This window comes from Arvicanthis niloticus, chromosome 13 (assembly GCF_011762505.2).
Source record: "Arvicanthis niloticus isolate mArvNil1 chromosome 13, mArvNil1.pat.X, whole genome shotgun sequence".
NCBI classification, from domain to species: Eukaryota; Metazoa; Chordata; class Mammalia; order Rodentia; family Muridae; genus Arvicanthis; species Arvicanthis niloticus.
The window spans coordinates 29889193-29915141 of NC_047670.1; the positions used below are offsets into that span (position 1 = coordinate 29889193).

Sequence of the window (25949 nt, forward strand, 5' to 3'; positions counted from 1 at the left end):
TTTTGTTTTTTTTTTTTTTACAGTGACTAGAAATAAAAGTTAAAGAAGATCATAGTACTTCTAAAAAGACAACTTTCAGAAAGTTATCTCTGAAGAACTTACCTACCTTGTTTAGTGTAACTGCTACACTGGAAAGTCTTCCATTTATTTTGAAGTTTATTAAAAGTATAAAGTATCTGTTATATATTGAAAGTATTAATAATACTTTCATATATAACCGAGAGTGGGTTTACTATGTGTGGAGCAAAACATAAAACACTGACAATCTGGGGTAAAGACTTGTCCTTAGCATGACAGACTCTGCATGTGTAATTGTTTTGTTTCATGTATCTATTCAGTCTGAAGCAGCACACAATGGTCTTAGAATGGAATGATATCCTCTCTGGCAATCTTACATCTCCAGGAGCTCTTATTCCTCTCAGCTGTCGTATCTGTGAATCAGATAAACTTGACATACTGGTTTTGTCAACATTTCTATCATTAAAACTTAATGTTTTAAATTATTTCATGCTCTCTTTTCTATATGTCTTCTCTTTCTACTTCCCTCTGATGTACCACCAACACAAACACGTATCTCCTGGTTCATTGAGGTCAAATTCCATGGTCCTGCAGAATGAATTACTATCCTTTTAGTAGCTTATATTTATGTGTGAAGTGTATCAGTGGTGGCAGAAGACGATGAAGGTGCAGATACCATCACTTAGAAACTAGGAGCTCATCCATTTTCTATTGAGCTTTTTTGCTTCTTGTGTGCTTTCCTTGATGTGGCTCAAATGCTAAAGAAGTGCCCTATTTTCCATCTATGGAAAGAATGAGCTGCAATATAATCATAGATATAGATACAGATACAGATACAGGTATCAATATAGATAGATATAGAGATAGAGATAGAGAGAGAAATTATGAGATAGGATGAGATGAGATGAGAGAGAGAGAGAGAGAGAGAGAGAGAGAGAGAGAGAGAGAGAGAGAGAGATTCATGTTCTTCACCAACATAGGATGTAGGATGTATAAGTATCTTTTTGTAGGGGGCATGGTGATGGCTTCCCACTTGGAAATCTCAAAATCACTTTTACTGAGGTCTTCTATTCATCCATGGTGTTACTTTGATAAAGTGTGTGTCATGTAGACTGAAAACCAGAATTCACTGCTGGATATTTGAGGTCTTAATATCCTAAAGTATTTGACAAATGACTCACACTACTAAGCTTCTGATGAGAGAAGCTTTCGCCTGTGGTAACCACTCTTTCTATTACCTGAAAATTGTGGCAATCTACTCAGAGAACAGCCTTCAAATGGTTTCCCTAAAAGATAAATAGCTGCTTGTAAGCCACATTTCCTGTGTCCTTGGATGGTCGGGGCAGAGGTAGGAATTTGAAAGCCAACGTTGACTACAGTCTTTTCATTATTTGGGCTGGTACTATTGGATATTCCTACATTTCCCTTTCTGTTTTCATTAGACAGACATTCTACGCATCTTGTACGTCCTCACCTCTCCATGAGAAGACAATTAAATTATCTGATTAGTAAATTAACCAGCAGAATCTTGACAGTAATGATTGAATCTCCTTTCCTTTCTTCTTTGAATGCATCTAAGTTTTGAAAAGTGTACCTCTTTTTTGTCATGTTTTGTAATAACAGTTCTGGTTTTTGGGGAGGAGGTTAGGTTTCTGGCCATCCATTACTTACAAGCTTGGGGTGAATAACGATATGTCATAAATTTAACTTAGGAGATCACTGTTACCTCATCCCCAGTGTTAACTTCTCAACAATTCTCCACCACGAGGAGATTATTTAAATCTCCATGTGATGATTCTGTGTTTCTCCCAGTGGATTCAGGACTCCACCAACAAGAAAGACTATTTACCTAAACTGAACATACCCCACCAAAAATTTCACACTGTACATACTTACTAAGTACTCTTCTTTAGTGAACTCCAAAACTGCCACATAAAAACTATAGCATATGGACTGATGACTATGTTTCTTAAGATCTAGTTTCAGTATGATCTCTCCACTTAGGAAAATCACTGTACCATTTTCTAGCTTTGGAAAGAACTAAGGCTGAATGCATTTGAGACACACCAATGTACATTCAAAGGAATTCTAAGGTTATTGGAGAATTTGGCCACAGATTATCTTAAGAAATAATCATGGAATATCTCATGCCTTTTAAAAAGTCAAATTCAGAGTGTTTTTAGAGCTTGGAGATTTTATTAGAATGAGAGACAAAGCTCTAGTTGAAATTAGTATTTCTGAAACTAGAATCCTAGAGCAAGAGGTAACAAAGAGGACCAGACACAGGAAAAAAATGTTGTAGAGTGAAAATCCCCCTAATACCAAATTTGACATGGCTGAGAAAAAGACATATCTGTTATCCAATATCATGACTATAGTTTACTTGAACAAAAGCCATAAGAAGTATGCTTTCATCCAGCTTTGAAATAGACAAAACAGCAACATTCAGGGACCCAAAACTAGAACAGCCAAGTTTTAGGCAATTGCTACTGCTTAGCAGCATTTTGAAATGGCTCCACTGCTTCTGTTTTAAGAAGAACCACATGCCATGTGGTACGTACACACCTTTAATCCAGAGCTGGAGAGGCACAGGCAGGTGATCTCCAAGTTGGAGGCCAGCCTGGTCTATGGACTGAGTTTCAGGACAGCTCAGGCTACAAAAAGGAATCTCTGCCTTGAAACACAAAAGAAAAGAAGAACCAGACATTATGAATCTAAATGATGCATGTTTTAATGTGTATTTTTTTTAAGGAAAATGATTTTAATTCTCTCCATGTTGACATAAGAAAAGTCAAATTTTACACTAAAAATAGATGCCACCAGGTTATAAATCAAAAACCTTTTAGGGGAAAATTTTAATAACGTTTTCTCCACTGCATGATCATCACTGAATTACTAGTCATCCATGTTTGAGTCCAAACCAGCTTCCAAGAGTGTAGTCTTAACAGAGCACCCTCTAAACAGTTGCCCAGTGTAAGAAGATATAAAGACCCGCCCCACATCAGTAGGCTCCGAATAGAGCCAAAGTGTGCTGCCTGGGTTTTGCTTCTGGCCTTGCGGTATCCAGACACCTTTACACACTAAGCAGCACTAGAAGGAACCAGCTATCTGGGTGGGGTGGCTTCGCAGGATTTTGTCAGGCTTATGTGCACGGGGAAAATGGCTTTCTCAGAAAGGTTTTCAGTGAAATAGCTCTCCTGTATTTGGGGTAACAGGGCTGTATAAGTCTTGGGGACTGGGTAGGGGTTTCAGGTACCAAGGTGCCCACAATACTTCATTTGCATGATGAAGAAATTCCAGGTGCTTCCCTGGGCACGTACTTATAGGGAGAGAGGGAGGTTAAGCCTGTATTTGGTCACCAAGCTCAGTAACTACCTTAAGAGAGGCTGAGGTGGGGGGTTGTACAGACTACGTGTACCAGAGCATGCAGACCCAGGGCAAGGGGGTAAGGGGTGGTAACAGTTCTAACTCCTGCCTGTCTCAGGACCAGATTTTCCAGGTTTGGACACATCTTGACCTCACTCTAGATCCAGACTAGCTCCTCCAGATGCTCGGCTTTCCAGCCCCACAAAAGGGAGGACATTACTAGGATTTTTCTTTCAGATCAAAACGTAAAATAAAGCAGTTTCCAAAAGTTTATCCACCGAATTGTGTTTTGAGAAAAAATTAAAAGTTTTCAAGAATTTTAATATGCCTTGACTGTAGAATAGAGACAGATGAACAATCCATGCTAATCCCTGTATTGTCACTTATACCTCTAATCCAACTGTACACTGTTCATCTGAAATTCACGACTCACCATCAGGAAATTAGGAGCATTTAAACTAGAAATATGGTACCCAGACTGGACTTATAACATCCGATGAAACATTTCTATAATGAAGCATAAGCAATTCCTACAACTCATGATAAAGATGAGCTAGCATTCCTACATGTGACACTAAGAGTCTAAATAGCCTCAGATGATGTTTCGCCGCCAAATGCTTTGCAAAACAACTTTGGATTTTTCAGGATTTGGGGATTTAAGAATTACAAATAAGAGATTACTTTCCTGTAGTAATATTGATAAGCTCTGAAAATAATTACACTAAGAATTTACATATATTATTTTATTTAATCCTCTCAGCAGGCTTATTAAAAGACAACTATTCTAGTTCTCTTAAATATGTTTTAAAAACTGAATTAAGCTAGCTAGTTAGAGTAAGATCAGTGTTTGAATCCAGGAGCTCTAATGTCAATAGCTGTGATTGCATTGTTTCTTTTTCGAATTTTAAATTTTAAAACTTAAATCTTAATTTAAGAATGCTGCAATTTAAAAACAAATTGCATATTGAAATTAACCAGACCCTGGATGCTATGGTTTTAAATATCTGGGATTTTTTTTTCTTCTTCACTAAGGGGGTAGTGTTGATCTCAATAAGAAGGAACTGAACCCACAGATAATTAGAATTGTCCTTGAGAACAGCAAAGGAACCTTCAAGAATGATTGCAACCCATTTCCTTACATGAAATCAAATCCCTGTTAATTAAATCCTCTTCTCCCCCAGGCTAGGGGTTACAGTTTAGCATGCCTACTCATCAACGGACTGGTAGAGCCTTTCTTTAGGGCCTTCATGCTTAAGCCATGGCAGGTGTTACAATAGATGAAGTTCATTTACACTCAGTAGAGAGACTACATCTTTCTCTCTCCTACCCACCATGGAGCTCAGTATCCCCTCCTTGATGGAAGATGGATAATTGAGTTGTCACCTTCCTAGGTTCTAGATAAGAAAATAAGAGCCAAGTGGATTCTTTTGTATATAAATAGTTTAATGAGTGATTGATTATACTTATAAGCATGCAAAATTCACTTGAAATAGACAGTTTTGAGAGCTATTTTGTCTCCTGGGTATAAAACATGTCTGTTCTGTCCATTAAAAGAAGATGATAAACTGCATGAAAATTGGGAGAGAAAACTATTTTAAAAACTTATATATCATGTCCTTCCCATTCCAAAAAAACAAACAAACAAAACAAAGGAACAAAAGCTCAAGGCAAACTAATCCTTTCGCCAAGATTCTTTCTAGTGCAGAATTGGTCTTGTTTCCATTTGCACTTGCTTTAAAGCAGTGGTTCTCAATCTTCTCAATGCTGCAGACATTTTATACAGTTTTTCATGTTATGAAATGTGACCCCTGTGGTGGTTTGAGTGAAAATGGTTCTCATGGGCCCATAGGGAGTAACACTATTAGAAGGTGTGGCCCTGTTAGAGAAAACATGGCCTGAGGGGTGGAGGGAGGTGGGCAGGTGGTTTCAGAAGTTGAACCTGGGCCCAGTGGCTCACTCTCTTCCTGCTGCTGGTGGGTTCGAGTTTAGAACTCTCGTCCCTCTCCCACACCATGTCTACATGCACTCCTTTATACTTCTTGCAATGACAATAATTGTAAGCCAGACCCAATTAAATATTTTCCTTTATAAGAGTTGTCATGGTCCTAGTATATTTTCATGGCAATAGAAGCCCTAACTAAGACAATCTCCAACCATAAAAAAAAAAATTTCATTGTCACTTGACAACTGTAATTTTGCTACTGTTATGAATTATAATGTAAATATTTTTGGAGGAAATGAACCCACACACCTATGGTCACCTGATATTTGACAAAGGAATTGTCCAGTGGGAAAAGGACAGCATTTTCAACAAATGGTGCTGGTTCAACTGGAGGACAACATGTAGAAGAATGTAAATCGATCCATTCTTATCTCCTTGTACAAAGCTCAAGTCCAAGTGGATAAAGGACCTTCACATAAAACCAGATACACTGAAACTAATAGAAGAGAAGGTGGGGAAGAACCTTGGACACTTGTGCACAGGGGAAAAGTTCATGAACAGAACACCAATGGCTTATGCTCTAAGATCAAGAATTGACAAATGGGACCTCATAAAATTGCAAAGTTTCTGTAAGGCAAAGGACACTGTCAATAGGACAAAATGGCAACCAACAGATTGGGAAAAGATATTTACCAAGCCCACATCCAATAGAGGGCTAATATTCAATATATACAAAGAATTCAAGAAAATAGACTCCAGACAACCAAATAACCCTATTAAAAATGAGGTACAGAGCTAGATAAAAAATTCTCAATTGAGGAAACTCAAATGGCGGAGAAACACCTAAAGCAATGTTCAATATTCTTAGTCATCAGGGAAATGCAAATCAAAACAATCCTGAAATTCCACCTCACACCAATCAGAATGGCTAAGATCAAAAACTCAGGTGATAGTAGATGCTGGTGAGGATATGGAGAAAGAGAAACACTCCTCCATTGTTGGTGAGAGTATAAGATGGTAAACAAAGATTCAAAATGGTAAAACCACTCTGGAAATCAATCTGGTGGTTCCTCAGAAAATTGGACATAGCATTACCTGAGGACCCAGCTATACCACTCCTGGGCATATACCCAGAAGATGCTCCAACATATAACAAAGACATATGCTCTACTATGTTCATAGCAGCCTTATTTATAATAGCCAGAAGCTGGAAAGAACCCAGATGTCCTTCAACAGAGGAAATGGATACAAAAAAATATGGTTACATTTACACAATGGAGTATTACTCAGCTATTAAAAACAATGAATTCAAGAAACTATTAGGTAAATGGATGGAACTAGAAAATATCATTCTGATTGAGGTATTGCAGTCACAAAAGAATACATATTGTATTCGTTCACTGATAATCAGATATTAGCCCAGAAGCTTAAAATACCCAAGATTCAACTCACAGACCACATGAAACTCATTAACAAGGAAGACCAAAGTGTGCGTGCTTTGGTTCTTAAAAGAAGTAACAAAATACTCATGGGAGCAAATATGAAAATAAAGCATGGAACAGAAACTGAAGGAGGGGCCATCTGGGGACTGCTCCACCTGGGTATCTATCCCTTGTGCAGTCACCAAAGACAGATGCTGATGTGGATGCCAGGAAGTGCATGCTGACAGAAGTCTGATATAGCTGTCTTCTTAGAGGACTGCCAGAGTCTGACATATTCAGAGGTGGATGCTCACAGCTAATCACTGAACTGATCATGGGGTTCCCAATGGAGGAGTAAGAGAGAAGATTGAAGGAGCTGAAAGGGTTTGCAGCCCCATGAAGAGAGCAACAATACCAACCAACCAGAGCTCCCAAGGTCTAAACCACCAGCCTGGGAGCACATAGAGAGGGACCCATGGCTACAGCTGTATATGTAGGGGAAGATGGCCTTGTTGGCATAGGTGGGAGAGGAGATCCTTGGTCCCATGAAGGCTAAACGCTCAGTCTGGGGGATTCGAGGTTGGGAGGGTGGGAGTCGGGGGGTAGGTGGGGGAACATTCTCATAGAAGCAGCAGGAGGGGGGATGGGATAGGCGGTTCCTGGGCAGGGGCTGGGGGAATGGGGAAAGGGGATAACATCTGAAATGTAAATAAAATATCCAATAAAAAATTAAAAAAAAAAAAACAAAAAGAAAACAGGAATAGCAGTAGCATGATCCAGCAGAAGCCACCAGGCCTCCATCAAATCTGCAATAGTCATCGGGAATGACCAGGACCAATCAGAACAGCAGGAGAAATTCTCTGCTATGCCTCTCTCAATGAAGGGAAGATAGGCAAAGATGAAGAGGCAAGACCAAAGGATCATTGCAAAGCTAGCTATATAAGCATTGCACCACTGTTCATTGAGTCCTATGTATACACTCTCTAATCATCATATGTCCTCCAATGCATTCTGCCTTAAAAAAACAAGATATGAGTCTGCTTTAGCCAAACACCACTTGAGTCTGAATCACATGACATATATACTACACTCTACCCCATACCTCTCAGCTACTTTTCCAGCATCAGGAGTGCTGCCAAGTGCCCCTCCATGATGATAGTGGACTAAACTGCTGAAATTGTAAGCAAGTCCCCAATTAAATGCTTTTCATTTATAACATTTGCCTTGGTCGTGATGTTTCTTCACAGCAAAAGAACTAAGACATTTATTATAATTGTGTGTGATATATATTATTATATATGCCAAGCTTTACTAAATATTTCTATTAGAGGTTGGGCTTAATAAGGGCAAAACTACATCCTATTAATTTGGAATATCTTTCCATACAGAATGTATTCAATTTAAACTAGTGTATTGCTACAGGGCTGAAGTTTTAGCATCCTAAAGACTACGGAGGATCACTAATTGGAGGCCCATCTTGGCTACATATCTAGATTGTCTTGTAAGAATATATGAGGGGCAGAATCAGGAGTAAAAGAAAGGTGTGTGAAAAGAAGCCAGTAGTGGGGGTACATACCACCAAGTCTTCATCACAAGGCCATTTCACACCAGATGTGGGCTTTTACTGGCTAATTGTCTTCATCCTTCTATAGGTCACACATTCCAAACTGTGTTTATGCCAGAAGAGCAGCGAATAGACTTCTTCCTTCACCTGTCATTTCTTACTATTTTAAATTTGTGTAGTTACCAAAGCACTACCTTAATTTCTTTGTGTCTAGAAACTCCTTTGTGTATTTAAAAAATAAAAACAAATGTCTTATATCAACTCTACTTGGAAACGTCCATTAATATTCCTGGGCCCTTGTCTTTATAATTTAATGATCTTGAATTTAACTTCATTATAGCAATTGAATTTATCTAGTTATTTTTTTTTATAAATGTCAAATACATATATTTCATTTTCGAAGGCTACAGAGTCACTGTCCATGCTACTGAACTACAGTATGAAATATAGACAATGTGAATAAATGGGCCAATAAGCAACAAAAAATGGCAGTGACAGACCTGTTCAACAGGCATGCTCTGTCAATTCTTGGAATAATTCACTGTAAAGTTTAAAATATCAATAAGCTCTTTATTCTTAGAACTCACAATGTCATGTGGCCTTTATTAGATGTTCACTGAATATTCATTCCATGTGGGTATTTACTAACAAAAATGAATTCTCAAATTTTGATTTTCATATTCTTCCTCTGTGCTCCCAATATAAAAAATCCCTCATAAGAACTGCTGTCTTTTTGCTTACATCTGTTTTTAAGTGTGGAGTTGGCCTGGTGAGATATAGTGGAGAGAGTTTAATGCCAAGCCATGAGAAATGTTATTGTTTTGCCAGACAGTTTTCTGCCAAAGTCTGGAATCAATCTTTTCATTACATGGGGTGTTGTTAGCAGATATTGAAATTACAGCATTTGTTTGCGGTCAGTTAAAAATTCCATTGACTCATTCTCTGATGCCTAATAACATTTTCTGTCTGTAAAAGGTATAGTTATATTATTAAATGGTATTGAAAGTACAAATGGTTAAACACAAGTATAGAGCCTCCTTGTTAATTCTTCATTTTTAATCCTTCTACTGTTAATGATTTTTCATTCTGAAGTGAATCTTCCCCTTTGCTAACCATTTAACCAAGATTCATTTTTTTCATCTGCTACTCAGAACCCTTCCATTGTTTCTAATGCTCCCATATTTCATAGCTTCAAATACCCACTGTTGGCTGCTCTTGTACTCAGCCCTTCACTATATGTGGTACTATTTTCTTCCATTTCCACTATGTTAAAATCATTAGCATACCAGGCAGACTGTTGCATCCCTATTTGTAAACTCAGCAAGAGAACCAGAAGTTCAAGGTAAGCCTCTGTTAAAGGTAGGTCTGAAATACATGAGAACTTGTTCCAAGGGGGAAAAATGAGTTCCAAATTCTCCTTTCCCTCATCTTTTTAAAACTCCTCTAGAGCTTTTCTACTATTCTTCCTCCTCACCAACTTCTGTGCACTGTCATTTACGTAGAGTATCAATTGTCAATTACCTAAAGATCTGAAAAATCAACTGGGAAATACTCATGATTAGAAAAATAAAAATATTGCAAGATTAATATCAGTAAATTTAATGAGAGAGTATTGTGTTTGTGGTTTAAAGACACATGCATTTTAGGGATAACTAATAGACTTTTTTTTTTTTACTTAAAAAGCTGTGTTGATATGACCAAGAAGGAAAACATGTAATAACATGTGAAAGGAAGACTTGCTAAAATTAATATTCAATTGAATTATAATGAAAACTGGTAGGACAACCAAATACATTAGCTTCATATTTAAGGATTAAGGCATCAACTGTTATTGTCATTTTCTTACAGTATTTTATAGCCATGGAAAATGCAGTAACCTCTTGTTGATCAATTACAATAACAATTAATCAGGAAATATTACTAAATTCATGTATTGCCTACATAGAAAAAAATTCTGATTTCACTCATGAGGTTCCAGGAGCTTCTCCTTAGAAGTGTGAGAAGAACAATTGTTTTAATGAAAAAAAAGTATGATAGATCAATAACTCTTGGTTTTTCTTTAAAATCATTACAAAAGCCAATGTCATACAAATGCAGCTAGAAGAAATTGGGACAAGAATGGCCACTGACCCATTCTGAGTGCCTGGAACTTTAGAACTGCTAAAGGTTTATTGAGGAGATTATATAATAAAATGCTGACTTAGATTTTGAAAATATCCTATCACAGTATACACTATTAACAGCTTAGTATTAGAGAGTGTTGAGAAAAAAAATCTTAGCCCCGACTTCATAGATGAGACAGTAACTTGAGAAGGATTTTCAGATTCCTGAAAGGAAAAGAAGTGGAATGTGGGCAGGTTGGTGAGAGTCAGAGTGTTTATAGCTGAAGCATTGTATTATAGAAGCGTGGGAAAGTGAAGTTATATAGACTTGTATAAACACTTGTACAAACAGAGATTGAAAAGCATGTTCCTCATCTCTTGCCATCCTGAGGAAAATCCTTGGGGCTATACTGATTCTAAACATTTCCTTGAAAAGAAAAGCGTCATAGGCATTTCTTGGTCATGGGTATGATGGTTTGTATATGCTTGGCCCAGGGAGTGGCACTATTAGAAGGTGTGGCTCTGATGGAGTAGGTGTGTCACTGTGGGTGTGGGCTAGCTGCCTGGAACCCAGTCTTCTACTAGCAGCCTTCAGATGAAGATGTAGAATTCTCAACTCTTCCTGCACCATGCCTGCCTAGATGTTACCCTGCTCCCACCTTGATGATGATGGATTGAACCTCTAAACCTGTAAGCCAGCCTCATAAATGTCCTTTATAAGATTTGCCTTGGTCATGGTGTCTGTTCACAGCAGTAAAGCATAACTAAGACAATGGACAAGAGAGATTTTTTTTTTTAATTTTACAAAGTAATGGTTTCCATCACATAGCAGTGGTTTTGAGTGTCGAAAGAGAAGATGGGAGCTAGTATCTTTCAAGATATCTTGGGAGAAATGTGTTTAAGTGGAAAACAAAATACAAAGGCAAGACACCTGGAAGATGTCAGGGAAAGTGACCCAGGAGACAGATGATTAAAACACACAAATCATCAGTCAAGATTTTGTAACTGGGGCAGGGGGTGTTAAATACTTTACAACTCTTGTTTCTTCTATAAGAAGAGAGGAAGAAATTTGAGAATCATGGGTATTTCTTCTCATTCTATAAGTTAATGACTTTAAGGCTCCTAAGTATAAAATTAAGAAACTCAAATCATCTTTTCCTTAGGCCATACATAATTCAAATTTCCTTTTTAAAATGATTTTCAGCAGTTTTAAAAACATTGACTATTAAATACTATTACTTAATTACTTTAAATAAATATTGGAAACAAATGAAATGTATAAGAAAAGAGAATTGGCCAACTAAGTCCAATAAATAAAATATATGTTTGAGTTGGGAAATTATGAAGTATCATACATTAACTAAAAGGAGAGATTTAGATCTGTGGACTAAATAGAGAATAAAGACATGGTGTTGCCAAGCAGTGGTGGCGCACACCTTTAATCCCAGCACTTTGGAGGCAGAGGCAGGTGGTTTCTGAGTTCGAGGCCAGCCTGGTCTACAGAGTGAGTTCCAGGACAGCCAGGGCTACACAGAGAAACCCTGTCTCGAAAAACAAAACAAAACAAAACAAAACAAAACAAAAGACATGGTGTTGCAAGAATGAGAACAAAATTTATAACAATGTTTATAAAATGGAATACTTTATGTAAATAAGTTTTTAAAAAATTAATGTAATCTTTCCTGTGTGCTATCCAACATATACACCCCATGGATAGTCATACATTAGAGGCCATGGATATTCAGCTCCTCAGGATTCTTATTTCACAAGATGTCTAAGAACTAAAACCATCATGTGGAATTTATAATGTCATACTTAGATGATAATAAACACATGTAATACTTAGAAGGCTTTTGAAAGTAGAAAAGGATGGTGGATCTAATACAGAAGCAAGCACAACACAAAGAATACTGGAACCAAAGGATTAAAGGCATGACTGTCCATAACTTAGCAATTAGCATGAACCCCTTCATTCTTTCTAAATTACTTTCACCCTTCAACTACAGTAAGGACAACAGGTAGAGGAGGACCACAGATCTAAGTCTTATGACACTGAGATGCTTCTGGATTCTTTTCTCACAGGCTAGTGATAAAATAACCAATGGTGTTTGGCACAAATGTCAGACCACGGATTGAAAAAATAAAATTAGAAAGAAAACCCACCACGATTTAAAGTGCTCAGACACTACCATCTAGAGATTCACAAATGAGATGTTTCCTGAGTGGCACATCTAGAGATTCACAGTGAACCACCCTAGCTGTGTTTTCCCATTCAGGTTTCCTTAATCCTGTGTGGAATAGGGATGTTCTACCCACTCCAAAAAAAAAAAAAAAAAATGGTATGCAATAACACCATGTTATCACATCATGTTGACAACAAAACAATTGGCTGAGAATGACTACACCACATATTACTTAAATCCTATACTTGATGATGTCATTTATAAATGATCCACAGCAGATTCTAACAACTGTCTGGTTCCTGTTCACAAGGTAGTTTGGTGTTAAGTCGTTGCCACAGTGACCAGGAAAAGTGTCTCCAGACTGATCTTCTAAGCCCATCACTTGATTGGCTTGAAGATATCCACTTTTGGGAGTAGAAATTTTTAACAAGTTACAGTCCTCACATGAGAGTTTTACTTGATCTTCACACTTACTTGTCAATGTACTTAAGGCAGCTACCAGTCTCTGCCTTGAGAGTGTCTTCTATTCTTATGCTCTCCTTGCATGCTTCCTGGCTCTCTGATTACCTCATGTAACCTCCTGCTTAGGCTAAGGCTTCTCAAGTCAACTGGTAGAGATATTTTTCCTACTTAGAATACAAGTTGAAATCAATCTCTCCTTCACACAATGCAATATCACTTCCAATGTGTAGCAGGAATTAGTATTTTCTTTGTCCTTTTGTTTGTGTAATAGAATCTATTAATTTTAGTTAAGCACAAGGCTAGCAGAATACTGATTATGCTTGCTAGTCTTCAGTGCAGTTAGGTGTGGTATGTGGCTGGTTTCAAGCCAACTTGATACATTAACAATGTATATAACCTCCAAGTTATACCCCAAAGAGAAGGTTTGTGCCTTAAAATTATAATTTCTTCATACCAGTGACTAAAATATGATAATGAAGCTTCCATACAAATGCAAATAATACTTAGAGATAGCTGAGAAATGAGAGAACATCAAATGACCAACCCATACAAAACTCATATCAACTCTACTCTATTTCTCTTCAAAGGTTAAGGTCTACCGCACTTCAATGAGATAATTTCACTCTTTCCAGAAACATTAAAGAGTGTTTTATTGATCAGAATCTGGAACTTTTAAACTGAATAATGATATGGCACAACTGAACATACACAACACTAGCTTAGTGGCTAGATGGCAAGTTACAGGGTTGTGAATTTTTTCACGTTAGGGTTCTGATATCAAAACATTAGGGAAAACACCAAATTTGTTTCCTATGTTTGCTGTATTTTATTGTATAAACCACCACAAGTGTTAGTATCAGATGAATCAATTCAAATGTATCATTTACAGTTCTCGAGATGTAAATTCCAAAATGGATCATACCAATGGAAAGTGTGTGTTCCGCTTTAGCTGTAAGAGTCATCATATGTCTTTGTTTGTATGGGCTCTATAGGCCTCCTGCATTCTAAGTACATGGTCTTTTCTTCCATCCTCAAAGCTGAGGACAACAGATCCAATCTGTATTCCGTCAAATCACCTTAATCTCTTCTTCTGCTTACTTCATTTACATTGAAAAGCATGTGTGCTTATAATGTACTGACCTTGAAGTTCCAGGATCAGTTTCCTATCTTTCAATCAGCTAATTAGTCACATTATTGCATCGGCTTCCCATGATTCTTCTTGCTACATGAGGTAATACACATACATTTTCAGGATGGGGATGTGCACATCTTTGTTGGGGGGGATATAGTTTTGTCCCCTCCATCTGGTTCAGAAACAACTGGAAAACCAGAGCCCTTTCTGAGTCCACTGGAGGAACATATTACATGTTTTCATATCTGTATATAACAATGGTAAAGAAAAAGAACTGTAGTAAATCTGGCTATTTAAAATGAGACCTGAAAGAAATTCTAGCACTGTGTGTGTAGGCACTCTTCTTTCTGTTCCCTTTGGTGTGGACCAGGATTCTGATCCTAGAGTTTTAGGACTGAAGAATTAACATTCAAGTCTCTATTTGGATGCCTCTGAAGAAGTAGTCTCCTCAGGAGACAACCTGGCAGTGTGAGCATTACTCAGGCATTTCCCAGTCCATCTTTTCTGCCAGACAGTGGCAGAGGACACTGTGACACACATCCTAAAAAGGATATTTTATTCTCATAAATATCTCTTTTTAATGGATTAAGGCATCGTGTACCTTAGAGAAAAGACCCAGTGCAAAAGTGGGCAGTACACAGAGGAGAGAAAATTAAAGACTAAATTTGTTATGCTCTGTGAGTAGATTTGACAAAGCCATTGGCTATTAGTGCTGCTCCATGGAATTGATTAGGAGCAAATAAACTTAGAATGATGTTTTGAGGGAATTATGTTACAAATAAAAGGGGAAACCCAGATTTTTCCTGAAGTATCTGCAACCCGAAGTCCTATAGGGATTTGAACCTGTACTAGCAGGTTTGACCACTAAGGAGACTATTCTTTCCTGTGTCTACTTTAAATGGACAAAATGAAAAAAAAAATAGGTAAGAAAAAATTTCTAAAAGAAAAGACAGCAGTAATAGTCAATGGTCTTGTCAAATATACGTATCAGTTGGCAGGTAAGGTGCCAGATAAGGTAAATGAATTAAGATACTGGCCTTTAAAAATTCAAGATGGCATAGAGTTGGCAATTGAGATAATATTTTAATAATGATTATTTCACAGTGTAAAATTAGTACAAAATTCTGCAGTGATAAAATATTCTTTAAAATGCAAATAATAACATGATTAGTACCTATGGCACTGGAGCCTGAGGCAAAATGAAGAGCCAATGATACTGAGTCCGCTGTCTTTACTAAAAATTGATAGTTCATTCATCATAAACCTTATTCTATTATTATTATTATTCTTATTATTCTATTTGTTTAACACATTCCATTAAAGTACTTTTATATTAAGGGGATATCCAGGAGGATAATAAGAAGTGAATACTATCAAACTATAGTCAATGTATGAAAATGTCCCAAAAAATAAATTGTGAGGAAATGAAAATGAAAGGCAGATTTCAAACTATATAGCCTGCCACTTGGCATATATATATATATATATATATATATATATATATATATATATATTTGTGTGTGTGTGTGTGTGTGTGTGCACATGTGTTGAGTGTGGTCTCATTGTGCTCCTTAGATTTAGTACCTATTGAAACTGCTTCATTCATTTACTTCACTTCACTGGCTATTTCTTGTGGTTGAATCTCTAGAAAAAGCATAGAAAGTTCTGCCAAAAGAGAAGAATGCAGGATGTCAGGTGCTCCAGAGAAGTTTACCCCACTGCAAAACAAAAGAGCTACTACACAATGAATGCATCTCCCTTAAGATAGTGTGGTGAAACCTTACTCCTCAGCTCCTCAATATGTGAGTATATTTACCTGTATTTTAAAATGAAGCTATTTGGGTAAGCAATCATACAGAATTTCTTGTATCTTTTATGAAGGAGTAGGAGATACCATCAACGTACCCAGAGGAAAGAGAAGAGGAGGTCTAAATGTGGTGGCCACTTGTAAGTATAGGAGGAAAGCATCAGAGAAGAACAGCTTATCAACACTTTGGCCTCAAATTTCTGACTTCCAGCACTGTAAGAATGTCTGGTTCTGCTGTGTAAGTGTCTCAGTTAGTGTCCTTTGTGACTGGAGTCCTATTGAATTTACACAGGAGTCCTTCAGATTGCCCATTCTGATTCCTCATTTTTCTTTGTGAGGAGACATGGGAATTTGTTTCTAGATTTTAATCGCAGTTACGAAGATTTCAGATGTTTCCATCTCGTAGCTTGTATACTGTATGCAGACAAGAGTAGCTATGAACACAGTCAGCATGGAATCATAAACTTAAAACACTTTGAGATTTTTTTTTCCATGTGTAAAGCTGTTTATATGGACAATGAGTATGAATCTTGCAGATAACAATGTAATACTGCAATATCAAAAATTCATGGCCAGTATCAATAACCAAAAATCTGAGGGCATGAGGTTGGGATGGAGAAGGGTTTGGAAGCACAAATGAAGGTAGGAGTGTTTCTTAGTTAGGATTTTATTGGTGAGAAAAGACACCATGACCAAGGCAATCTTCTAAGGGAAACATTTAATTGGGGCTGGCTTACAGGTTCAGAGGTTCAGTCCATTATCATCATGACAGGAAGCATGGCAGCATACAAGGAGACAGGGTGCTGGAGAAGGAGACAAGAGTTCTACATCTTGATCCAAAGGTAGTCAAGAGAAGACTGGCTCTTCCACCCTGGGTGGAGCTTAAACATAGAGCCTCAAACTTCCACAGTGACACATTTCCTTCAACAAGAAGGCCACACCTAGTCTAACAAGGACACACCTACTAATAGTGCTAATTCCTGTGGGCCAAGCATTTAAATACATGAGTCTATGGGGGCCGAACCTCTTCAAACCATTAGGGAGGGAGATAATGAAGGATGGGTATGACAAAAATACATTGTATAGATACATGAATTTTAAAAGATTAAAGAAAAAATAATTAATCAATAGCTGCAGAAAGAGGGAGGATCCATGTTCACTGAGTATGAGTCCCTGATATATTATCCAATCCCAAGAAGTCAGGCTTAAAAACATATAAATATGAGCAAGGCTAAACATACTCAATAGGTCCTATGAATAAACATGTGCATGTGTGCATGTATGTAATACAATAAAGAAGTCATGAATTGGAAAGGGAGTAGGGTGAGTGGGAGAGGGGAGAGGTTGAGGGGGGAAATTATGTAATATACAGTATTTGTGCATAAAATTCTTAAATATTTAAATTAAACCATAAAATAAAGTACTGGCAGTTTACAAGTGTGTGTGTGTGTGTACATATATTAAAAGGACTGGGCACTCCTGAATGAAAGGTAACCTAAAAAGCTGTTCAGGTTTCAGTATACTGGACAAGGAACTATACCATCTCCTCTTGAAGGAGACTGTGGTTCATCTGGAAGTGTGAGGCACTCAGTTGGAGGTAGTCATTAGGGTACTACCTTCAGAGAAGGTATGTGTGAGTTTTCAGAGCATAGAGAAGGGAACATAAGATTATTAGGGTGGACCAGCATCAGAATTACTACTGACTCTCAACACCTGCTTTTTCTTTAGTAACAAAAGCCCAAATCTCAGCCACACTGATGGCATTCAGACCAAACAATGCTTTAAATGGTATCAACTATTGTATTCTGAACAAGAGTTTATGCATAAAGAGATGTGTGCAAATGTAAGATCCTAAGATCCTGCACTAATAAGGAAATGGTAACCCCCTTTCACCTTTCTTCATCAAGATGTTTCGTGTGTTGATCTTATGATTGAGACATTTTAACTATACAAATAAAAGTCTGCACCCATTACTCTGCTCAAACCACAGATGTCTTCAGACCCAGTTTGCACCAGCAAGTTTAGACAAGAGCACATGATCAGGACATATTCATGGATATGTGCCTAAGTACTCAGCAAAATAAACTAGATTTTACTCTTTTCTAGACTCAATTTGAGTAATTTTGGTAGTCCAAATTCTATTGAATATGAAGTGGTTAGACAACTGGGGGGGGGGGGGGATGCTGTTAGGAAGGCAGTCCAGCAGCCAAAAGATTTCAAATAATAAGATCCTTAACAAGAAAAAGTGTCACATAATATTTCACATGTGAGCAGCTGGGGGCGGGATACTAGTGCTGAAGCATGCAGGACCAAAGCCTTTTCTCAGTGGCAGCTTTACCACCTTACACTCCTATTCCCACTCCTGACCTATCTTCTGAACTTTCAACTAGTTTATCGAGCTGCCTAATCACCATTTCCTCTTGGGTATCAAAAGAACATTTTGAATTTAAATTTCTAAGCCAGAACTCTTGCTTTTCTACCCACAACTCTTCCTATCTTTCCCATGTTGGTGAATACACCTCCCCGGACCCCTGTTGAATGCCCTGATGGATGGGGGAGGTGACCTGAAAGAGAAGATGGGGGGAAACAGGCAAACACAAAGAACAACGATTTGTCTATCGTCTGAACAAATCGTAATTTTTACTTTTTCACACAGGGGTTATATACACAAAAAGGCAGGATGTGGGGAAGGGGATGATGCAGGAGCATAGGTGTTCAGGGAGAGTACAGATATCTTCCAAAACAGAGTATCAGCTGAGTGAAGGTTCAGGGAACAGATCACTATGCCTCTACCTATGATTCACTTGTTCTTATCTAAGTTGGTATTACCACCAAGGTTACCTATCTACAAGGTCTATGACTACTTAGGCTGGTAAATTTCCACCAAAGCTGCTTGTTTACAATAACTTATAGTTATCTGTTTCAGTGTTTTTCCACAGAGGCCCAAGACTTTGTGTTAGCAGGCATGTATGTCAGGCTTATGGCTGATTTTAAGCCTTCAGTGTATAAGCAGGGCTGCCCCTGACAATATTTTATTTAATGTTACAATATTTTGCCACAAGTTTAGTAGTTTATTCAATATAAAACTTTGTGCACCAGAAATCCAAACTTAAATATCAATAAACTAAAGCCAGTGTTGTGTAGCTGCCTTTTTATTTGCAAAGACTCTAGTGTAGAATCTATTACTTCCTCTTCTTCAGTTTTTTCCAGCTCTCCATGCACCGTGGATCATTGCCTTGTTCCACCACAGTCAAAGACAGCATCACAGCTGACTACATCTTTTTCACACTTCATCAACCCGACATCTTTTCCTAGGTTCTTATGTCCTTGTGGTCATTTGTGATTTACATTGTAACTATCTTCAACCTCCAACATAATCTCTGTCATTCGACATTCTTTGGTGGACAGCATTACTTACATCTGAGACTTTAATTGTCCTGTGTCATGATGTCAGGTAACATATTTATAGTTTTCAGGACTTGGAATATTGATTGTCTTGGAATATTGTCTTTCTTATAGTATTGACGTATGTAAATTAGATCTTATTTCATCTTCTTATGTCCCCTATTGCTTTCTTATTCACAATTATAACAAATCCCAAGAATATGTCTTTCCCAATATGTCCATTTCTACTCTCATACATTGTGCCTTACTGTTCTATCCACGCTCAGTTCTATGTAGTTTCATTTACATTATTCCTGTGTGTGTGTGTGTGTGTGTGTGTGTGTGTGTGTGAGAGAGAGAGAGAGAGAGAGAGAGAGAGAGAGAGAGAGAGAGAGAGAGAAATATCAATCCTCCATCATGGTTCTTCTCCTCATTTCACTAATGCCTCTACCCAAAGAGCATGGGCTCAAAAATACCAATCCTGATCATTATCTGTCGTTGTCATTCTTGATAGTGGTACCAGACATTGTGGTGTCTGAGTTACTGTTATTTACTGATGGAATTATTTTATGTATTTATATATTGGCTCATTAACATTATCAGTTCCTACTACAAGAATGCAGACTCCATGAGGACAGGACATTTATATGTCTTACTCTTGGCTTCATTTGCAACATATGGTAGATGTTCAATAAATATTTGTTACACTGACAAATATACTTTGTAATTTTTTGCTAGGCTCAAGTATCAAAATACCTCAGTTACTCTTTAGCTAGAGATGAACCATTTGGATTCAGAACAACCCAAGCAGAATTCTACACATAAGCCTCACCCAGTTTGCAATGCAATTGAAAACTGGGGACTTACTCTATTTTCTTTTTTAATGTCTTGGCTTTTAAATGAGGTGTTTAATTCCAGCCAGTATGCTAAGCATATGCAGTCTCTGTGTTGAGCCTACATTCTCACCATGGGGATTCTCAAACAAACCAGGACAGCACTATTAATATGGTATGTACAGATGCTGTACCCACACCTTGCAGATTGTCAAAGAAAAGTGACAGATGTGCAGTGCCCAGAAGCCCCTAAAGGCAATCTGTGGGGTTCTAGACTAATAACCTTCAGAGAAGCCATTATTGATCAAGTAAAGTTCCTAACTCCATCACAGTGTATCTTAAAAAACAAAAAACAAAAAAACAAACAAAACAAAACAAAACAAAACAAAACAAACATCATTGTTTGGGAACAGAGATTGTTCGATCTGTTTTATTCTCCTCATTGTGAAGTTAATCATCTCAATTCAAAAAGATGTCTATAAAAGAAGCTTATGAGTTTCAAAGTATACCTCAGGAGTCATAACTTCCAAAAGAGAAGGAAATACTTCCTTTTTCTAGTTGCTGTTCTGTTGCCGAGATAAAGCACTTTGACCAAAAACAACTTAGAGGAGGAGAGGATTTATTTGGCTTACACTTCCAGGTCACAATCCATCATTGAGGGGAGTCAGGGTAGAAACTCAAGCAGGAGCTGAAGCAATAACCAAGGAGAAGTACTGATTGCTTTCTTACACAGCCTAGGACCACCTTCCCAGAAAACAGAGCTGCCCACAGCAGACTGAGCCATCTCACATCGTTTAACAATTTTGATAACCCTAAAGACTTATGCACAGGACAGTATGCTCTGGGAAAGCCTTTAATTGAGTTTCTATTCTTGAGTGACTGTATGTTGTGTCATGTTATAGCTAACAGTCTGTACTCCTTGTAAGCTTGACACACCAACACCTCACATCATCGTCATCATCATTATTATAATTATTATTATCATTATTATTATTATCATTATTATTATTTTACATGCTAAACATTGTTCCAGGCTCCCAATTCCTCCCTCACAGAGGTCCCCCTCTCCCTCCCCTTCTCCTCTAAGAGGGTGAGACACCCCATTAAAGCATAACTTTCCATTCTTTGTCCCCAAGATCTCATGTTAGTATCAACATAAAATACATTTTAAAGTCTCAAAGTTGTTAAATTTTTCAATGTTTTAAAAGCCCAATGTCTCTTTAAAAATTCAAATTCCGGCCTCTTGTAAAATCATAACCAAGCTATATACTTTGTTATTCCAAAAGAGAGGTGAGCCATAAAAACAACCGGGTCAAAACTAAATGCCAGCGATGCAGTTCAATGCCTGGTGTCATAGACTCACGCATGATATGTGGAGCTCCAAAAGGCTTCAACAGCCCCAGTTCTCCAGCTGTCTCTTTCCCAGCACACACAGTTTACCTTGTACCTTTGGCCTGACCCCCCTCCACACCACTTGATACTCGCTGCTGTTTTAGCCAGACATCAAATTGCCCTGAGCCTGCATCTTCAATATCCTGAGCCTTCCATAGTAGGTTCATCAATATCCTTTTACGGTCTCTCTTCAGACTACGACCCTGAATTTCAGTACTAGTCATCAGCCAGTCTCTATGACCCCCTCAACCTTGTACCTTTCATTCTTTCAAAACAGGTACCACGTGGACAACTCTCACACCTTGCCAAGCATATCTGCCAGGTTGTAGTGTACCCTTGGCTCTTTTGGAAGACAGGTTCTGTATGATGTCACCAGGAAAAATACTTTCCTTTTGCTTCAGTAAAACACACAGATTTTCCCCTGAATTCTGCTGATCTCTTATTAATCATTGTTAATTTTTCAGCCCCAAGCAATCAGTACAAACAAACTGATGGCCTCTCTCGCTCATCTCAACAGAATCTTTGCTTTCCTCTGAAACATCACGAGCCAAGCCTTCCTTGTCTGCCTTTTCTCATTCTTCTCATCTAGGTTCCCATGAAAACAGCTTATCAAGTTCTGTCCACAACACTCAATGGCTTTTAAAGATAAAAGCTCCAAATGTTTCTACGTTTCTCACCCCTCCCACACAGACACACAAATAGTACAAGTTATAAAAGACACAGGGGCAAGTCTACCACAGCAACAATCTAATTCTCTGGTACCAATTAGCTGTTGTAATATTGTTTATGTTGCTGTGATAAAACACTCTGAGCAAAAGATACTTAGGGAAGGAAAAGATTTACTTGGCTTGCATTTCCATGCCACAGCCTGCCATTGAGGGGAAGTCAGGGCAGGAACTCATGCAGGACTTTGAAATAGAAACCATGGGAATGTTGACTGGTGGCTCACTAGCACACTCATACTCAGCTAGCTTTCTTCTTCATGTTTAATCAGTGAGTTTACTGGGCTACTTACAGAAGTATGGGCGAGGACTTAGAAGACCATGGATGATTCAAATGCAGCTGCATCATCAAATACCTCATCCCTTGGTTATCTTTCTCTTAATAGCCCAGGACCACCTGCCCAGGGAATGATGCCTCCTCTGGTGGTCTTGACCATTAGATATTAATTAAAATTCAAGACAGTGCTCCACAGATACACCTACAGGTCAGACTCATCTGAACATCCTCCTCAGGTGAAACTCCCTTCTAACCCTAAGTTATCAATTAAAACTAACTAGACCACAATCTTTGTTCTCTGTACTTTCCCAATCACTGGCAAATTCTTATGCAACTCTATGCATCAATAACATCCTTCTTTGAAATTTAGAAAAATGTCCTGTATTTGAATCACCATTTGCAATAGTACCATGAGGTAATATTTTCTGTATAAAACAAAACAGGTTAGTATTGATTGGACTATATTGTGCATTGTGAGTATTAAAAAAATGTAGATCATATTAAATTCCTTAAACATGTGAATAATACCTAATTGTCATATCTGTCATAAGTACCTAAATAAACAGCTTCCAAACATCAAAGTTGTCACAGTATATATATTTTGGTGACCAAGTCTTGTTATATACCTAAAATTCATCTGCTCCCCCGTTTGACTTCTGTGTTTGAAAAATTCTTGGTCCATCTTTTAACTGTTGGCTACTTTTTCATTACAAGTCATTCACAAATGTCCAGTATTTCAAAATTTTAGGACAAAATTCTTAAGTAGTTCACTTGCCAGTAGCATAATTCCAGCCTGGATTTGGGGCTCAATGATATATGCTCCTCTGTTATTGTCAGACACATCATATAGTCACAGGGATTGATAAACCAAAAATGACCATAATCTGGAGATTGGCCTCGCTTTGGATTCTTCTGCTGAATGGCCTTTTATTTTCTGAATGTGTAACATTTGAGCTCTGGGGAGAGGAACTCAATTTTAAAAAAACAGAAAGAAAGAAAAATTGAATCTCATCAAATTATATGCAAATGCCTACAACCTGAAAAAATTTCATTAAGTAAAATTTTAATTAAAGATGAGGCAAGATGGGGGAGTGTGAGAAAGCTTTGTCTCTGATGAATTGTGGATGACTGTGGGAGAAACTTTACCCTAGGGATGATAGGTGGTGCTATTTTTTCAAACGGGAAGAGTTTCAGATTCTCCTGGGGTAATAAATCACAGACTATGAGAGAATTTGGCAGCTAATTGGCTGCCAAATTAGGAGATAGCTTTGCACTGTAGGCACTTTTCCCCCCCACTAGTGACTACTCAAATCAAAGGAAGGGAAGATCACTGGAATTTTATCACTAGTGGTGCCTTATCAGGATCCATCCTACCCACAGAAATGGACTGACAGCCATGGTTAAGTAAGTAAGGAGGGCTTAAATTCTACTGGATTCAACTGGTTGCTGATATTTTGTTGATAACACTTGTGCCTCTCTACGTTCTTTTCTAATGGTCCTCGGTTTGCTAAAGATACCTCCCAGTTGTCTTCACACCAGTTAACATCTTTACTTTTTGAAGCATACAAATCTTATCGGCAAAAGTTCTTTTCCAGAAATTCTTTAACTGTGTTCAAGAAAAAGTTCAGATAATCAAGTTACTGTCTGTTTAACACTATAGGTGTAATAATTATGGCCAAATGAGCCATTAAATGATACTTAGCTTTTTAAATTGTTTTTATTTAAAGGAACAAAACGGGGAGTAAAGATACTGAACTTACTCACATTTGCATTGCATTTGTAATTAAAACAAATATCATTTAAAGAACATGTAAGTGCATAGAAGAGAGGCCAAAGAACACACGTCAGTAAAGTGTGATCATCATTTCCTTGGGAACCTCTCTCTATCTCTCCTTCTCCCCTCATTTGTGTGTGTGTGTGTGTGTGTGTGTATGTGTTCAAACAATAAAAAATACTACTAAAATGTCAAAATAGTTTCATTGAGGTACTGGGAAATAACTGGAAAAATAATTGGACAAAATCACTAAAACAGTCATTCATTGTTTGGTCTGGAAATCTATTGAGAAATTTAGTTTAGATCTAAAATCAAGAAAATACTTAACATTAGTGTTAAATTTTACAAGATGGGTCTATTTGTAGACCAGTTAGTTACTAGGTAGATTATAGATAAATAGATAGATAGATAAATAGATAGATAGATAGATAGATATAGATAGATAGACACATACATACATACATACATACATACATACATGTATAGACACATAGATACATAGATATATATGAAACTTAATTGCCAAAACATTTCTAGAAGATATGAACATTGATCAAGGGTATATGTACTCAGCCCACCTAAGGATGTCATCAGCTTGACCTGGAGACAGGACTCTAGTAAGTCTGTCCTCTGAAAGGCTCTACCCAGAAGCTGACTCAGATGGATCCAAATACCTACAACCAAACAGTTGATGGAGTTTGGGGACCTGTATAGAAGAGTTAGAGGAAGGACTGAAAGCCCTGAGGGGGATAGGAACTTCACAGGAAGACCAACAGAGTCAACTAACCTGGACCCTTAGGATTCTCAGAGACTGAACCACTAACTAAAGAGCATACATGAACGAGCTGGATCTAGGTCTTCCTGCACATACACACCAGATGTGCAACTAGGTTTTCATGTGGGTCCCAAACAACTGAAGCTGGGGCTATCTCAAAAGCTGTTGCCTGTCAGTGGGATATGCCCTTCTAACTGGACTGTCTTGTCTGGCCTCAGTGGGAGAGGATGCACTTAGCTTCGCAGCAACTTAATGTGCCAGGGTAGGAGTTACCCACCCTCTCAGAGGAGAAGGATTGTGGGAAAGGGGTAGCAGAAAGGGATCAGTGAGTGGGATGGGGTAATGGGACAGTCAAGAAGTCCCTTCAGAGGCAGACCTGGTCCCTTACATTACTTTGTCAACAAAACCAACAAGCTTTCAGAGATTAACAAGAGAGGTAATCAGTGACATGGAGTTCAAGGTCACTAAAAGATGCTGACTTAGATATTATTATATAATTATAGATATTATTATATAATTAGATATAATATGCTGACTTAGCATATTAGTGCTTTACTCAGAAACTTCCCACTGAACACATATGGAACAGCCTCAGGATCCCACTTTTTAAATAAAATACCTCTGTGTGTAGGCATCTTAACTCATTTTAGTTAATGGTTATTTTTCCTTAATCATTAGCATTTCTATATTCTTCTAGCAAAGCTATCGAATATATTTCCTCTTTTGTGTTTAGTAGTGATGGTAGTGTGGGAGAGCTACTAGGTACTGAACCTTACCATGCCACAGATATTTCAC

General features: G+C 37.8%; 1 long non-coding RNA gene across 1 annotated transcript in view; it reads right to left on the reverse strand.

Moving 5' to 3' along the window:
* LOC143434206 (uncharacterized) overlaps positions 1–21788 on the reverse strand; it is a 48995-nt gene extending 27207 nt beyond the window's left edge. The window contains exon 1 of the long non-coding RNA XR_013103547.1: positions 21578–21788. This is a non-coding gene — a long non-coding RNA (uncharacterized LOC143434206). The remainder of the gene's footprint in view (positions 1–21577) is intronic.
* Positions 21789–25949: the final 4161 nt, after the last annotated feature.